Below are 17,067 nucleotides of genomic sequence, written 5' to 3'. Positions count from 1 at the left end.
ACACACATACACACACAGCCACATCCACACACACACCCCACACACATAAATAACACACACACACACACACACACACACACACACACACACACTATTGTTTGGAACATGAATAGAGTGGGTACCAGACTGTATTCTTACCCCTCCCCAGCCTAGAATGTTTCCCAAACTTGGGTCAAAGGGAAATGTTCACTGTGGGAGGAAGAGGGGCTAACCTACGGTCTCCTTATCTCACCGTGACTAATTTGCTATTTCCAGCCAAAGATGCTATTTTCAGCAATCGGCAGCAAGTCTGTCTTCCTCTTCATTGAGACCATTCCAGCTCTGTGTCGTTTCACCAGTGACTACCGTCTCCCGTCAGTCAGGAAAGTCACTGGGGAAATATGTACAGCACCAGAACACACCAGCTTGTGAAGAAACACAGGACACATACTCTGTTGCTGGCCCTCCCTGGGATTCTAGCAACTGGAGTGTTAACTACACAGTAGAGGTGGTGGTGGGAAGGGTGAGCTAACAGTGCGGAGAGGCCTTTCCTTCCTCCTGAGGTCTTGAACGAATGATGCCCTGACTGTTTGGGATGCAGCAGTAGCAGCGTTAACATAATCCTCAGAGCAGAGGATGAGAAAGCCGTGCTACCAGCCACACACAGCAGAGCAGTTTTTTGTTTGTTTGTTTGTTTGTTTGTTTGTTTTTTGAGACAGGGTTTCTCTGTGTCATTTTTGGTGCCTGTCCTGGATCTCGCTCTGTAGACCAGGCTGACCTTGAACTCACAGAGATCTGCCTGCTTCTGCCTCCTGAGTGCTGGGATTAAAGGCATGTGCCACGGCCGCCCAGCGAGCATAGCTGTTTTATGTGTGGGATTCGTGCCTGCCATCCCAGTACATAAGATGTGGATGCAGGGGGAAACTGTTCAAGGTCATCCTCTGGCTACATAGCAAGTTTAAGGCCAGACTGGGCTACATGAGACCCAAACACCAACACTTCCAGGAAGGCCTGAGGTTGAAGCTGAGAACTAAGCCATAAAACAATTGTTCAGGAGAGGATGGGGGATGTACTAGAAGAAGGGACAGTATGTGTGAAGGCCAGAGGAAAGAGGCAAACCAACTCATTCAAAGAACAGAAAAGGAATAATCAGGTTTGGATGTTTCGAGGTCAGGTAGGAAAGGTAGAAACAACTTCAGAGTAGTCCTGAAGCAGGGCTGGTCATTCCTTGAGAAGACCACCATGGTCAGAGTGTCCTGTCCCACCACAAAGAAGTGGACACCCAGGGAAGCAGCTGTCTTTCTACAGGATCCCTCACCACTCCAGTGGCTGTGGGAAGCAGATGACGATAGCCACTCTGGACAGTGTCAGCTCAGATAAGGAAAAGCTCTTGGCGAGTCTGAGGCTCTCCATAGTCTAGAATTAGGACATGCACCCGAGTGGGAGGGGACAGGCCTGCCTGCCGTCTGTTCTAGAGGTGAGCACACAGAACACTGTTGGGAGGCTGAGCAGGCTTCAAGAAGGCCAGGCTTCCTGCAAATTACGTTTGGTTTGTTTGTCTTTGCACTTTATCTTATTTTATTTTGTTTGTGTATACATGTGGAATTCAAAGAAAAGCCCGTGGCAGTCTGTTTTCCCTTCCATCGTATGCATCCTGGGGAGCAAACCAGGCTGGCAGCAAGTGTCTCTACCCACTGAGCAACCTTGCCAGCCCCTGTCTTGGATCTTTATCCTTGGAAAGGGAAAGGAAAGGACTGGAGAAATGGCGTCAAGGCTAAGATCATTGGCTGCTCTTGTAGAGGACCTGGGTTAATTTCCCAGCACTACTTGGCCACTCCCAACTGTCTATAATTCCAGTTCCAGGAGATCTATGGCTCTCTTCTGGTCTCTACAAGTACTGTTTGCATGTGGTGCACAGACGTAGATGCAAGAAAAACACCCATAAACAACAAATAACAAAATAAAATTAAAAAACAACGAGTAAAGAAAATTTACTATTAAATTATTTGTAAATTAAATGTATTGTTATTTTTCTAAATTTTTGAGTGTATGTTGTTTTGCCTGCATGTATGTCTGTGCGCCACATGTGTGCCTGGTACCCGTGGAGGCCAAAGGAAGTCATCAGATCCCCTACAGCTGGAGTTACAGATGGTTGTGAGTCACCATATAGGTGCTGGGAATTGAACTTGGGTCTTCTGGAAGAGCAGCAAGTGCTCTTAACCACTGGGCCATCTCTCTAGTCACAAGGAAGAGAGCATTTTAAATACAATAATCCTGACTTTAAGTATATTTTCCTTTTTAAAGAAAACTGTATTACATACATTGTTCATTCATTGATTGATTTATCTGCATGTGTGTATATGTGTGGGCATAAGCCTGTCTCAGCATATGTGTGGGCACATGTGTAGAGGTCAGAGGACAACTTGCAGCCGTTGGTTCTCTCTTTCCACCATGTGGGACCCAGAGATGGAACGCAGGTTGTCGGGTTTGGTAGCCTTTGCCTGCTGAGCCATTTCCCTGTTCCAAATCTTTTTCTAGTGGTAGACACTTCGTCATCAGACCTAAGACCTAGTTACAAGTTAGAACAGGAAGAGCTTCTGGGAGAAGTTGGGGAAGGAATAAGACCAAACTACAGTATGTGCACGTATGAAATTCGCACCAAATTAGTAAAGGTATTATACTGAAAATGTACAAACTAAAACAAACAAACAAAAAGAAAGAAAAAAATGCAAGAACGGAGAGCAGGTACAGCATGCGTGGGAACGTAAGTCTGAGTGATGTGCTAACAACACTCGTCCAAACCTGCAGCTCTCGTAAGGCATCAATCAGTAAAGACTTACAACAAGGAACATTCAGTGATTGCAAGAGGTGGGCACAGATCCAGTGACGAAAAATGTGGCAATAGATTACCAGGCAATCTAGAGTAAATGCCCAGTCCAGGAACTTGTGAGAATAACTGAACAGTAGAGATTTGCATGCGTGTGCGATTGCAGTATCCTTCAGAGAAGGAACACACACACACACACACACACACACACACACACACACACACACACACTTTAAACGGCACACCTCCTGTCTTAGTCAGGGTTTCTATCACTGTGATGAAACACCATAACCCAAAGCAACTTGGGGAAGAAAGGATTTATTAGGCTTACACTTTCACAGCACTGTTCATCATCAAAGGAAGTCAGGACAGGATCTAAAACATGACAGGAACCTGGAGCAGGAGCTGATGCAGGGGCCATGGAGGAGTGCTGCTCACTGGCTTGCTTCTCATGGTTTGCTCAGGAAGGATAGAACCCAGGACCAGTATCCTGGGGTTGGGGGAGGATCTCAGGATCTCATTTTCACACTTGAGGTTTCCTCCTCTCAGATGACTCTACATTATGCCAAGTTCACATAAAACAAGCTAACACACACACAGAGAGAGAGAGAAAGAGAGAGTTGACTTTAATAGAGCACCATAACCAGAGAAATAAAAGTGTAACACTATGCCGTTAAAGGAAGACATGCTGGATGTACTGTTGTGTGCAAAATGGCAGGTGATGAGCTCACCACGGGCATAGGATCTGTTTCCTATAAAAACTCCCACCCTCTGCTCTGCACAGGGACAGTCTAGAAGGAAGATCAAATGTTAAGGGAAGGTTATTCCAAATGAGAACTGCTTCTGCCTTTATGCTCTCTGTGTTACTTGAAGTTGCATTTTAAAATTTTACTTATTATTATTATTGGTTAATGTTGGGTGCACACACATGGTGTAGAGCACACATGCAGAGGTCAGAAGGCAGCTTCCAGGAGTTGCTTCTTGCCTTCCACTGACTTCCAGGATCAAACCCAGCTTGTCAGGCTTTCCAGACAAGCACTTCTACCTTCTGAGACATCTCGCCAGCCCTGAACTTGAATTGTTCATTTAATAATAAAAATGTAGTTTCCCCTCTTTGTTTGTGTTTTTTTTTATTTGTTTGTTTGTTTGTTTGTTTTAAGACATGGTCTCTCTATGTAGCCCTGGCTGTCCTGGAGTTCCCTGTGTAGACCAGACCATGGCCTCAAATTCAGAGATCCTCCTGTCCCTGCCTCCCAAGTGTTGGGATTAAAGGTGTGTGTCACCATGCCTGGCCCTGTCTTTGCTTTCTGTGTGTGTGTGTGTGTGTGTGTGTGTGTGTGTGTGTGTGTGTGTTCATGTTTGTGTGTACACATCTGTGTACGGGCATGTGTGAATGTGTGTGTGCATGCATGTGAAGGTTAACTCGACCTTAGGTGGTTTCTTCAGTCACTTTCCACTTTATTTTTTGAGACAGCATCTCTCACTAAACCTGGAGCTTGCTGATTGGCTCCACTGGCTAGCAGGTCCCAGGGGTCCCTTATCTCTGCCTCCCCAGTGCTAGGGTTACGGTGTCACCAAACCTTGTACTCGGCTGGCCTGCTGGGGATTAAACCCAGGGGTCATGCATGCCATCTCCTTTGTTCTTATTGTTGTTGTTGCTGTTGTTGTTGTTTGAGGCAGGGTTTCTCTATGTAGCCCTGGCTGTCCTGGAACTTTTTCTGTAGACCAAGCTGGCCTCAAACTTACAAAGCTCTGCCTGCCTCTGCCTCTCGAGAGCTGGGTTTAAAAGTGTGTGCCACCATGCCTGGCACCATCTCCTAACCCCCATTCTTTAAAAAACAAATACATCTTCTCTTTACTTTTAAAGTTTTAGATTTACAGAAAACTCATTTTCTTTTTGGAAGTGCTGACAGTGGACTCCAGGCCCTGCGTGTGCTGGGCTCTTCTACTGTGCTACAACCTCAGTACAGAATGCCACACCCTGTTTCTTCTGCTCTTTAGATCTTTCCTGACAAGGCATGTTTGTGACAGTGAAGAAATCCATAGTGATGTAAGATGAATTGCTAAACAGTCATAAATAAAAAACCTGGAGCCAGATATTGGGATTAAAACTGAGAGATCAGAGGAATAGGACAAGCCAACCTCACCTTACCAACCCTCCGCCTCCAGAGAGACCTGCTTTCTGTAAACCCACACCTATATGCCTTTCTGTCCCTGCCCTCTTACTTCCTCTCTCCTCCCAGCTACGTCACTTACTCTTTCTGCCCAGCTCTATCACTTCCTATCTGTCTGTGCAGACCTCCAGACCTCCATGGTTAGTGCTGAGATTAAAGGCCTGTGCCACCATGCCTGGCTCTGTTCCCCAGTGTGGCCTTGAACACACAGAGATCCGGATGAATCTCTGCCTCCTGAACGCTACAGTTAAAGGCGTGTGCTACCACTGCCTGACTTGATGTTTACTATAGTGGCTGGCTTTTTCCTCTGATCCTCAGAGAAGCTTTATTGGGGTGCACAGATAAAATATCACCACACTTGTGATGCCTTACAGCTAAGACGCATGCTTTTTTCAGATACCTGTTTTCTAGTGTCCTGTGTTCTAAGAGTCCATCCAGGCCATCGAGTCACACTTCCCAGTTCTCGTTTGGTTCATGTCCTTGTTTTTTTATTTGTCATGATCTTGACAGTTTGAGGAACACTGGTTTGTAGTCTGTCCCTCAGCTGGGACTTTGCTGATATTTTTCTCAGACCTCACTGGGGTGCAGGTCTCTGGGAGGAGGGCCACGGGAATAAAGCCGGTTCCCTCACAGTATTGACACAGCTTATCGCTCGGCATTGTTCTTGATCGCTTGGCTACTTAGTACTTGCTGAGTTTCTCCACTGGGAAATAAAGAATCCCTCCCCCCCCTTCTGTGTACTGTGCTATTTGGAAGGAGCAAACAGTGGTACAGTTCACACTGAAGAAGTCCCGACTCTGTCTCCTCACGGCCAGCTGGTCACATGACTTACTTGTCCTTCTGGATGAGGGATTTCTCTCTCCCCTCGTGTATTTCTCCTATCATACTGTCTTAGGGTTTCTACAGCTGCGACTGAAAACACTATGACCAAAATTAACTTGGGGAGGAAAAGGTTATTTTCTCTTATAGCCTATAGTCCATCACCAACGGAAGCCAGAGCAGGAACCTGGAGGCAGGAGCTGGTGTAGGGGCCATGGAGGAACGCTGTTACTAACATTCTCCTCATGGTTTGCTCAACCTGCCTTCTTCTAACATCCAAGACCACTTGCCCCAGGGTGGCACTGCCCACAGTGTGCTGGGACCTCCCAGATCAATCATCAATTAAAAACAATGCCCTAAAGCCTCACCCACAGGCCAGTCTGGTGGGGCTATTTTCTCCACTGAAGTTCCTTCTTCCCAAATGACTCTGACCTGGGACAAGCTGACATAAAATCAGCCAGCACACCTACATCTATTCTGTTATCAGGGTCAATGCATTGATGTTTGTTGCGTGTTTTCAATACAATCCCCTATTATTTCTAGTTTGTGGCTCAGTTCTCTCCTGCTTTGGCCATTGGGAATGCTTTCAGGTTTTCCATTGTGCTCCCATCTGCCCCCTGTCACATCTCCACGTGCTGTAGCATTTTCTCAATGTGTGCATATGCTTGCATGTGTATGTGAGCTCATGTGTGGGACCACTTCTTTACTTTTGGGTACTATGAGATGCTCCAGTATCTCCTCACGTGGCCTCCTGCCCAGACAGACTCAGTCCTTCCTCCAAGAAGCCCTGGATCTGTGATTAGAAAATAGTATTAGAAACCAGGATCTAAGCTGGGAGGTGTTGGCACATGCCTTTAATCCCAGTACTCAGGAGACAGAGGCCAGTCTGGTCTCCAACACTGCCCAGGCTACCCTGTCTCAAAGAAAACAAGGAAGGAAGGAAGGGAGGGAGGGAGGGAGGAGGAGTGGAGGGGGGGAGGGAGGGGGGGGGGGGGGGGGGGGGGGGGGGGGGGGGGGGGGGGAGGGAGGGAGGGAGGAAACCAGGATCTATGTATTTTGATGCATGTATACTAATGGGGTTACAAAGCAGCTTTACTTTGGTGAAGCAAAATCAGGCAGTGTGTCTTAATGACAAATATGAGCCCTTGAGTGGGGTTAGGAATAAGGGTCAGTTGATATAAATAATATAAGCGTCTGTATGTTTATATTATAAATGGGCTGTGGGATTGTCGGGGCTTGGTGGGAGCTGGAGAGAAATTCTCCAGCCACAATGGAAAACTGGTTGTGAAATGTGTGTGTGTTCGTGTGTGTAGATGTGTGTGGAGGCCAGAGGCCAGCACCAGGTCTCTTCCTCGAGTGCCCTCCACCTTACTTTTGGAGACAGTGCTTCTCATTAGCCTGGAGCTTCCTGATTAGCTTAGGCTGGCTGGCCAGCTGGTCCCACCCGCCTACCTGTTTCTGCTTCTCTGGGGCCAAGACAATAGTGCACACCTCAGCACCCTGTGTTTATGTGGGTGCTGGGGCTAGAAATCAGGTCCTAGGCTTTTGCAGCAAGCACTCTGCCGATGGAATTGTCTCCTCAGCTCCTGTTTATGTGGCTGGTAACTCTGTATAAATGACATAAATGTTTCATCCTCAGATGAAAGCAAGATATTACGGCAGAACAACGAATGTGGTGTGTACCATTAAGGGTCAGTTGATAATTGTAGCCTTTCCCATTGGTAACTCTGCATAAGTGACATAAACGCTTCATCCTCAGATGGAAGCAGGGCATTACATTGCAGCATGAACAGCGAATATGGCGAGCACCCGTGAGGATCAGTTGATAACTGTAGCTCACACCCCTCGCCACTGTTGACTGATCCCATTCCTGGGTAGTTTTGTGAGATTCCTCACATCAAACAACAGTGCAAACGTTTCAAAAAATTCTTCTCTTCTTTTTTTCTTTTTCTGCTGTTAAGTAAGTAATTTTCACTCATCCGTTCACAGAAAGGAAGGCCCTGGTGAGAAGACACCACTGGCTGAAACACACAGGGTCTACACTGCAGGCCTGGAAGGGATCCCAGGAGTGCTTTGTACCACAGGCCGAGTCACTGTGCTCGAAGGTGAATGTCAACCCCGGGTTTGGGTCTCTAGATTTCTTTCAGAAGTCTGCCAGAAACTTACCATGCCCCCTCTGTCACACCGTGACATGTTCAAGTGATGAAAATCCACACTCAAACTGGATTTCGAATTTAAAATTACAGTTTTTAAAGCGGCAGCATACTTGCCTTTGGCCTCAATTCTTTATTTCAGCCTTGATTCCAATCAGCAAAGGTCCAGGGAAAACAAGGAAGTGAGTAAGTGCCGTCTTTCCCAACCTCACGCTCAGACACACGCCGGAAGCAAGAGCAGCTCAGAGCTTTCTGCGCTGAGCTAAGACCCATTTAAAAAAGACAGGGTTCACTAAGCTGTGAAGGTTTGTTCTTCTTCATCCCCGTTCCTCTTTCTTCAAGGAGATGTAATCAAAATAGTTTGCCACACCTGCACTCCAGATCTCCTGGGAAGATTTTAGTAGAAAGAGTTGGCTTGACTTGGCAGTATTGAGATTTTCAGATGAGATAATTATTGTGATGGTGCCTGTCCTGTGTGCTGTGGAATGTTTAGAAGCATCCCTAGCCTCAGTCATTAGATGCTAGTCATAACCCCTTCTCAACTAACCCAAAAATACATCTCGACATCGACCGCTAACTGCACCTTTCAGGAAATGGAGAGGAAAATTATCTACAGTTGAGAGCCATGGACGCTCTCAGATCTTCTGTATTCACTGTGACACAGAGCTCTGCTTCTCTGTGGCTGTGATGAAAAGAAACGGAGAAGAGGACCGGGTTTACTTAACTTACTCTTCCAGGTTACAGTCCATCACTGAGTGAAGTCAAGGCATGAACTAAAGCCATGCAGGGCACTGTTGGCTGCTCACCACTCATTCATCCTACTTTTCTTTTATAGACCAAAGGCCAGGCCCATATGCCTAGGGATGGTGTCACCCACAGTAGGCTGGACCATCCCATATCAATCATTCATCAAGGCAATTCCTCATAGACATGGCCACAGGTCAATCTGAATGGGCAATTCTTCAATTAAGGTTCCCTCTTCACAGAGAGAAGTTGATGATAAAAACTAGCCAGGACAGAGGGAAACAAATTTTATAGTGAGCTATAACTATCTTATAAAGAAGGACATCGTCTTAGTTAGAGTTTCTGTTGCAATGAAGAGACACCACTGAGAAGTTTTGGAACCCCAGTTATTGGGTATCCTCTTCCACTGATGTAAAAAGTCAATCAAGCCAAATTAATAAATCCAAGTTTAATCTGAGCAGAGCAAAGTACCTCCCAGTGGCGCTCGAGAAGGCAGGGGAGAGAATACGAGAGCACAGGGCAGGTCTCAAGAAGCCTGTAGGTGTGGTCTTGAGCAGCCCCGGGGGAGACTGACTCTTGGTGGGCTTTCTGAGGGGGCGGGGTCTGGAATGGGAGGAGTAAGACCGGAGTGTGGAATGGGCCTCCCTCCCGCCAGCTGGAGATCCCCAACAACCACGATCACAGCAACTCTTACAAAGAAAAGCATTTAATTGGGTGGCTTACGGTTCAGAGGTTCAGTCCATTATCATCATGGTAGGACATGGTGGCATGCAGACAGACATGGTGCTGGAGAAGGAGATGAGAGTTTTACATCTTGATATACAGGCAACAGGAAGTGAACTGAGACACTGGGCATGGTTTGAGCATATATGAGGCCTCAAAGCCTGCCTCCACAGTAACACACTTCTATCCATACTCCAAAAAAGCCACACCTCCTAATAGTGCCACTCCCTTTGGGGGCCATTTTCTTTCAAACCACCACAGTCATCTTTTATGCAATGCAAAATTTGTCTTTGACCTAATGTAAACAAAACAGTGGAGAAGAAGAGGAGGAGAAAAAGGAGGATCAATGATAAAAGCCAGGAGTAATGGTTTGAATGAGAATGCTCCCTCATAGGCTCATACTTTTTGCATACTTATTTCCCAATCAACGAACTGATTGGAAGGATTGGGTTGTATGGCTTTATTGGAGTAGGTGTGGCCTTGTTGGAGAAGATGTATCATTGGGGGTAGGCTTTCAGGTTTCAAAAACCCATGCCAGGCCTAACCTATCTGTCTATCTATCTATCTATCTATCTATCTATCTATCTATCTATCTATCTATCATAGATCTATCCATTATATACCTATCTATCTCTGCCTACTGCGTTTGGATCAGGATGTAAATAAAGCTCTCAGTTACTTGTTCAGCACCATGCCTACTATGATGATAATGGACTAACCCCTCTGAAACTGTAAGCAAGCTCCCAATTAAATACTTCATTTTATAAGACTTGCCTTGGTCATGGTGTCTCTTCATAGGACAGTAATTAAGACAGAAGTTGGTACCAGGGACTGGGTGCTGCAGTGATAGACCTGACTATGCTGTTGTTTGGAGGAATATGGAAGACCTTGGGACTTTGGACTAGATAGGCAGTTGAATGCTTTAAGTGGGGCTTAATGAGACATCCTGGTAGGGATGGAAGCCAGTAGTGCTGAGAGCAGTGTAGGCCTGCCTCAAGAAGGGCAGAAGGAGCAAGTGCCCTACAGACCATTCTTGTGATATTGACAAAGAATGTGGCTGCTTTATGCTCTCAAAAAAGGGCAAGCAGGACAAAAATTTTTTTTAAATGTACAGTTTGAGGAGAAAAAGAGCACCAGGAAATGTAACGCTGGAGCCAAGGCCTGTGCTCAAGGAGACCAAATGTGTAAACAAAAGCCTGATGTTAAATGGACCAATGGAGTGGCGACCTCAGGTCAAGACACCACCCAGCTAACTCTGCAACCTGGGAAGGGAACAAACCTGAGGGATTTGCTTGGCTTAGAAGCCATGGACAAGTCAAAGCTTAAACATTCACAAGTCATCAAGGGGGCCAAGTTCCAGCCCAAGCAAGCAGAACTTGGCAGCTTCACCTGGTGGTTCTGGCTTAAAAACCAAGGATACTGGAGCAGATTATTGAATCTTCCTCCATGGTTAAAGTGCTGAGGTCAGGCATTTGGCAGGGCAGTCACTGTATGGAGGCCCAGAGAGGTCGTTTCTCAAAGCTGTGAATGTAAAACCTGGATTGCACTGGAGACCCCAAGGTGTTGCCAGAACACTGGGATACTTGCCGAGGAGAGCTATAGACCAGGTGTGGAATCAGCCCAAGAGAGAGAAGTGTGTTTCAGTCAACAAAGCTAAAAGGGGTTGGAGATCTGAAGAGTGCTTTGACATCAGACTTGTAAATGCAAAATTTAGAGTTTGCCTTGCTGATTTTTGGTCCCAGTATTTGGAACAAAGGGACAAAGTATTTGATTTTTTTGGATTCCAGTATTTTCTCACTATACCCCCTTTTTCCCCTTTGGACTGGGAGGAATGTATGCACTTTGATTTTGATTTACAGGAAGTTACAATTAAGAGACAGAGTTGATGACAGGTGATGGTGGTGGTGGTGGTGGTGGTGGTGTGGTGGTGGTGGTGTGGTGGTGGCACACACCTTTAGTCCCAGCACTTGGGAGGCAGTTGGATCTTCAAGTTTAAGGCCAGCCTGGTCTACAGATCAAGTTCTAGGACATCCAGGGCTACACAGAGAAATCCTGTCTTGAAAACAAACAAAACAAACAAACAAAAAAGATCACTTTGAATTTCAGAAGAGACTTTGAACTTTTAAAGTGTTGAGACTGGGGGATTATGGGGACTTTTGAAGTTGGACTAAACACATTTTGCATTATGATATGACTATGGGGGGCACAGGGAGTGGAATGTGTGGTGGTTTGAATGAGAATGGCCTCCAAAGGTTCATAGATGTGCGTGCTTAGTTCCTAGTTAATGAACTGGAAACTACAGTCATCTAGAAATGTCTTTACTCACAAACCTGATGTCTGGCCTGTGGTAGCTCAAAAACTAAGCTACTGTAAGATGATGTTCCAAGGTACTTGTTAGCCTGCTCAGATGGCTCAAGCTTCCTCTCACTATGGTGACCTCCATATAGTCAAACATCTTGCCTGACTACTTACTCTGTAGTGTTGGAGGATGGGGGATGAGCAGACACCCCTGAGAGAAGCAACTCCTGCAAGTTTTATAACTAAAGTTATAGTTCTTGGTTGATCCATGTGACCATCCTGTGAAAATTTACAGACTGGTACACTATACTATTATTTATTTACTTTTATATGAGCATACTATAGTTATACATCCATTAAACACCTAAGAAAGGCTTGTCTTGGAAGTAATGAAACCTAATGAGTCAAGGGACAGAGCAGATAATGACCTCTGAGCAATCTTTGTCCCAAGGAATCTTAAAGTCTTTTTACTTTGATGTTTTTTGACAGGGGCTCATGTAGCTCAGGCTGGCCTCTAGCTCCTTACATAACTGAGGCTGACCCTCAGCTTCTAATTCTCCTGCTTCCACTCCATGAGTGCTGGGGATTGAACCCTTGGCTTTGGGCATGCAAGGCAAGCACTCTACCAACTAAGCAATATTCTGTAAACTCCGGAAGCCAATTAAGTTGTCCGGGAACAATCCTGCCAAAGAATCCACGACAGGTAGAGCCCCCAAAGCTTGGGGCCCCACGTCCCAGAGCCACCCCAGCGGGAAACACCGTAGCTCCGCGAAGTGTCATTTCTAGCGCTACTCAGATGTGGCCACTGGGGGTGGGAATCTGAGTGTGACCTCAGAGCACAGCACAGCCATTAAACACACAAAACCACATCCTTGCCAGAACCAGCCTCAAGTCCGTGGGCAAGCTCTGGGGACTGTGTTCCCTCGGTTCCTCAGACTCCAAAGCAGTATTTGTGTACCGGGCAGCTGTCTTCCTTCCTCTTCTTGTCCCTGAAACAAAAGCAGCCGAGGGAGAAGAAGATTTAGTTTGGCTGACAGTTAAGAAGGTCAAGGCCTGTCGTGGTGTCCAGACACGGAGGCAGCAGCATGCAGCAACTGGCCACGTTGTGCAGAGAGAGATGAATGCTGGTGTTTCCCGTTCACTTTCTCCTTGCTTTTTATTCAGTCTGGAACCCAAGGCCATGGGATGGTGCTGCCCCCACACCTGGTAGATTTTCCTCCTCAATTAAACGTATTCGTGGACACACCTGGAAGTGTGTCTGCTGGCTGACTCCAAATCCAGTCAACTCGAGGATGAAGACAGACACCACAGCAGCACATCACTAGAAGATAAACTGCCTGCTGTCACCTTTCTCAGCGGATCAGGCCCAGAGAGACAGGAAAACCAGAAAGCCTGAAATGAAATCCTCCTGGCAATGAGAAGGAAGGGAAATGGTGGATACAGCTGCAGGATGCTCCATCTTCACAGGACAGCCCCGGGGAGGCTGAAGTCTGTGTCTTGGTCAGCACCTTGGTGCCCTCACTCTTTCTTACTAACTGCAAGAATGCCCCTGTCCAACGTTTACCAAGGCTACTTCAGCAATGAATGCAATAAAGGTGTCTCCACGGGTGGCTACTTGAACAACCATTTCCTCCATAATTGAAGGACGGGGTACTCCAGCAATAACAGAACCCTGTGTTTATGTCACAATTCTCTGGCAATAACTCCCCACATCCCAGTGAACTCTGGGGAATGCCCTGTTCTCTTTGATCTTTACAGAGCTTGTTAACTAGTAACTACACCCAGACATCAGTATCTGGTCAAAGTCCTTGAGCTGTACTTGGCCTTGCGGTGCTGGACTCTAACCACCCATCAGCCTTATGCTGGGAGCATTTCTTTGAACTTGAAAGGAGACAGACCTTATACGGTCCCTATATCTGGCTGGCATGCCCATGCATGCGCTGAGGATCTGTATCTCAGGTGTGGGTGTTGAGAGTCACCACCCAGCCTGGAACAAGGTCTTGCAACACACTGCCCGGGGGAGGCAGAGGGGAGGCAGAGGCACAAGGGACAATGGCATTTGCCCAGATCGGAGAGAATGAGTAATGCTTGATTTCTAACAGAGGCTTGGTGTTTGCTGACCTGGCATTATCAGGAACTGGCAGTGGGGTGTGGCCAGGAGATGGGCTGAAGGGGCAATGGAACCCCTCTGAGAAGTTTATTGGAGCAGGACAAAGGGTGTTCAGGGTCCTAAAGGTGATCAGATGGGCGTGGGGGCTCCAAGATTGGGGGTTTTGTTTGTTTTTAGTTTTTTGAGACACTCTTCCTAGGCAGTCCAGGCTGGCCCCAAATTTGAAATCCTCCTGCCTCCGCTTCCCAAGTGCTAAGACGACAGGCATAGGCTACTGTGCCTGGATCAGATCTGTGTTTTCAACAGGTCTGGCCAGCATGGTGGGGAGGGAGACGGTGGTGGAGTCAGGGAGACCGGGGAAGTGCTTGTTGTCTAGGAAGATTCCACTCCAATCTCATTGTTCCTGGGCCCACGAGAACTCAGATGTGAGATACAGAAGGGGACCTGGATGACCAAGTCTCTGCCTGCCTCCACTGACCCTGTGAAGGTACAGTGTCTCAAGAAGACCCTACTGGCCTATGAACCTCTTCTAAGGAAACAGTCTACCCAGGAGGCAGCTCCAGCAACTATAAGATCGGGAGTGTCCCATTGCAGCTCAGGAGAGCAAGGCGCTTGTATCCTTTCCCACGAGGCTAAAGAGAACTGTTAACCAAGCCAGAGGTCAGCCTCAGATCGGAATGTGTGCCTGCTCCTGTCCATCAGGAGGAAAGCGTGGTGTGACGACCACGGGATGTTGAGGTCAGTGACAGCGATGTTTTGTTTTAGACTCCCAACACACATTCACTTCTTCAACTTTGCAAGAAATTGCGCTGTTCGCAAACAGTCTAGGAAAATGCTGTTAAGTCAGAGAAAGTAAAGAGCAGGGAGGAGGGAGAAGGGAGGAAGTCCACATCTCAAGGAACTCCTCTCCTTGTTATCCTAATCACAATGTCCCCTTAACCCTGCCCTAGGAGCCTGCAGCTCACCTGGCACATGAGCCTAGAGCAGCTTGTGCTTTTATGGCGTTTCCACCCTGATCTAGAGTTTCTTCCCTTGCCCAGGAACCTGATCCTGGAGGCCCCTGCACAGTGTGGAGGGCATGGAGTTACCACCACAGTTCACCTTCCCTTACTGGCACTCAGGTCGCCTCTCCTGGGTGCTGGGCATCGGTCTCCAACGGCGACCCACAGCGGCCCCTGCTGTATCTGATGGGACAGCTGTTCAAGCACAGCTGTTTAGTCTAAGCAGCCTGTGGCAGTGGGTCCTGTCTCTGCTGCCTTTTGCTTTGTTTTGTTCCCAAGGCTTGAAGGACAGTTGGGCAGATGGGAACTGTCTCGTAGTGTCATCTGAGTGGCTGGGATGGCCTCGGAGAACTGCAGGTGGAGTACCCTAATCCCTGATGCTCCCAAATCAGAAAGCGTTTGAGAGCTGGCAGGATGCAGCAAGTAGAACATGCCACAGTGGACCTCACCTCTGTCTCTGGAAGTCACAGTCAAAATGTGGGCATGCTGAAATGTTGTACAAGAGCTGGCAAGGTGGTTCCATGGGTAGCTGTGCTTGTGGCCAAATCTGACGAGCTGAGCTTGATCTCTGGGAAGCACATGGTGGAAGGAGAAGACCCACTCCTGAAAGTGGTCTCTGACCCCCACTCACATGGGCACCCACACATTTACACTTACACATAATAAATAAATTAATATAATTCCTAAAAAGATTCTAAGGGAGCTGGAGAGATGGCTCAGTGGTTAAGAGCACTGGCTGCTCTACCAGAGGAACTGGGTTCGATTCCCAGCACCCACATGGTGGCTCACAACTGTCTGTAACTCTAGAGATCTGACACTGTCACACAGATATACATGCAAGCAAAACACCAATAAAAAATAAACAGATAATTTAAAAATTATTTAAAAAATAGGTTCTAAGGCCGGGTGGTGATGGCACTCATGCCTTTAATCCCAGCACTTGTGAGAGAGAGACAGGCAGATCCTTATTATTCCAGGCCAGTCGAGTCTACAGAGTGAGTTCCAGGGCAGCCAAGGCTACAGAGAAACCCTGTCTCAAAAAAACCCAAAATAAAAAAAAATTCTATAAAATTGCTTCCAGGCTATGGTACATGCAAATGTGTAGGAAACATAAATAAATGTCATGTTTTAATGGAGTCTGTGTTTTGAATTAGGTCTTACTATGAATATACAAATATTCTCAAATCTAAAACGTTTCAGCTTATTTTTCTTTTTGAGACAGGATCTAACTATGTAGCTCTTGCTAGCCTGGAACTTACACAGACCAAGCCAGCCCTGAACTCATAGAGATACATCAGCCTTTGCCCCTGAGTGCTGGGACTAAAGGTATACAATACCACAGCGGACTAGCGTTTTGGATCAGGATACTAGCCCGTGCTTTTTCCAGAGTCCTTGCCTCACTCTAGGAGGAGCCCACAGCTAGGGGTCAGGGGTCAAGAGGTGGAGTGCGGTCATTCGGTAGTTAGTGGCCAGGCTCTGTCTGATGCCAGGTCTGGTTGAGTCACTGGATATAATGGGCACCCAGAAAGGGAAGAAGGCATCTCCCTCCTGCTTTCTCACTTCCTCTATGCTCTCCCGCCCGTGACCCTCACTTCCCACTACTTCCTTCCTGGTCCATGAACTCACTGGAATTTCCTGCCTAACACATCATTTCTTCCTGCGGCTTCAGACAAGGAACTCCAGACGCCTGTGGCGGTGTCATTTTGGATCCCCAACAGGAAGCCCTAACCTGAGGATCTACAAGGTACCCAGTGGTCCTGGCCTTTGGGGTGTGTGTGTGTGTGTGTGTGTGTGTGTGTGTGTGTGTGTGTGCCTGGTACTCTAACCCAAGTGGACCATGCACTTTCTATCCAGGATGCAGACCATGTGACATACAGTAACCCCTGCAGAGGTAGATGGGTTATAAGAACACAGACCCGTCAGAGCCTGGGGACTACCCTCGGAAGGTGACACTCCCAGATTCTAAGATGAACCCAAAGCTTGCCCTGGCTTGACCACTGTCTTAGGGTTTTTTATTGCTGTGAAGAGACATGGTAACTCTTACAAAGAAAACATTTAATTGAGGTGATGGCTCACAGTTTCAGAGGTTCAGTCCATTATCATCATGAGGAGGACATGGCGACGTGCAGGCAGATGTGGTGCTGGAGCTGGGGGTGCTACATCTTGACCAGAAGACAGCAGGAAGTCGACTGGCTGTCACCCTGAGTGAAGCTTGAGAAAAGAGACCTCAAAGCCCACC

Source organism: Peromyscus leucopus, chromosome 3, assembly GCF_004664715.2.
Source record: "Peromyscus leucopus breed LL Stock chromosome 3, UCI_PerLeu_2.1, whole genome shotgun sequence".
NCBI lineage: Eukaryota > Metazoa > Chordata > Mammalia > Rodentia > Cricetidae > Peromyscus > Peromyscus leucopus.
This window is presented reverse-complemented; position numbering follows the sequence as displayed.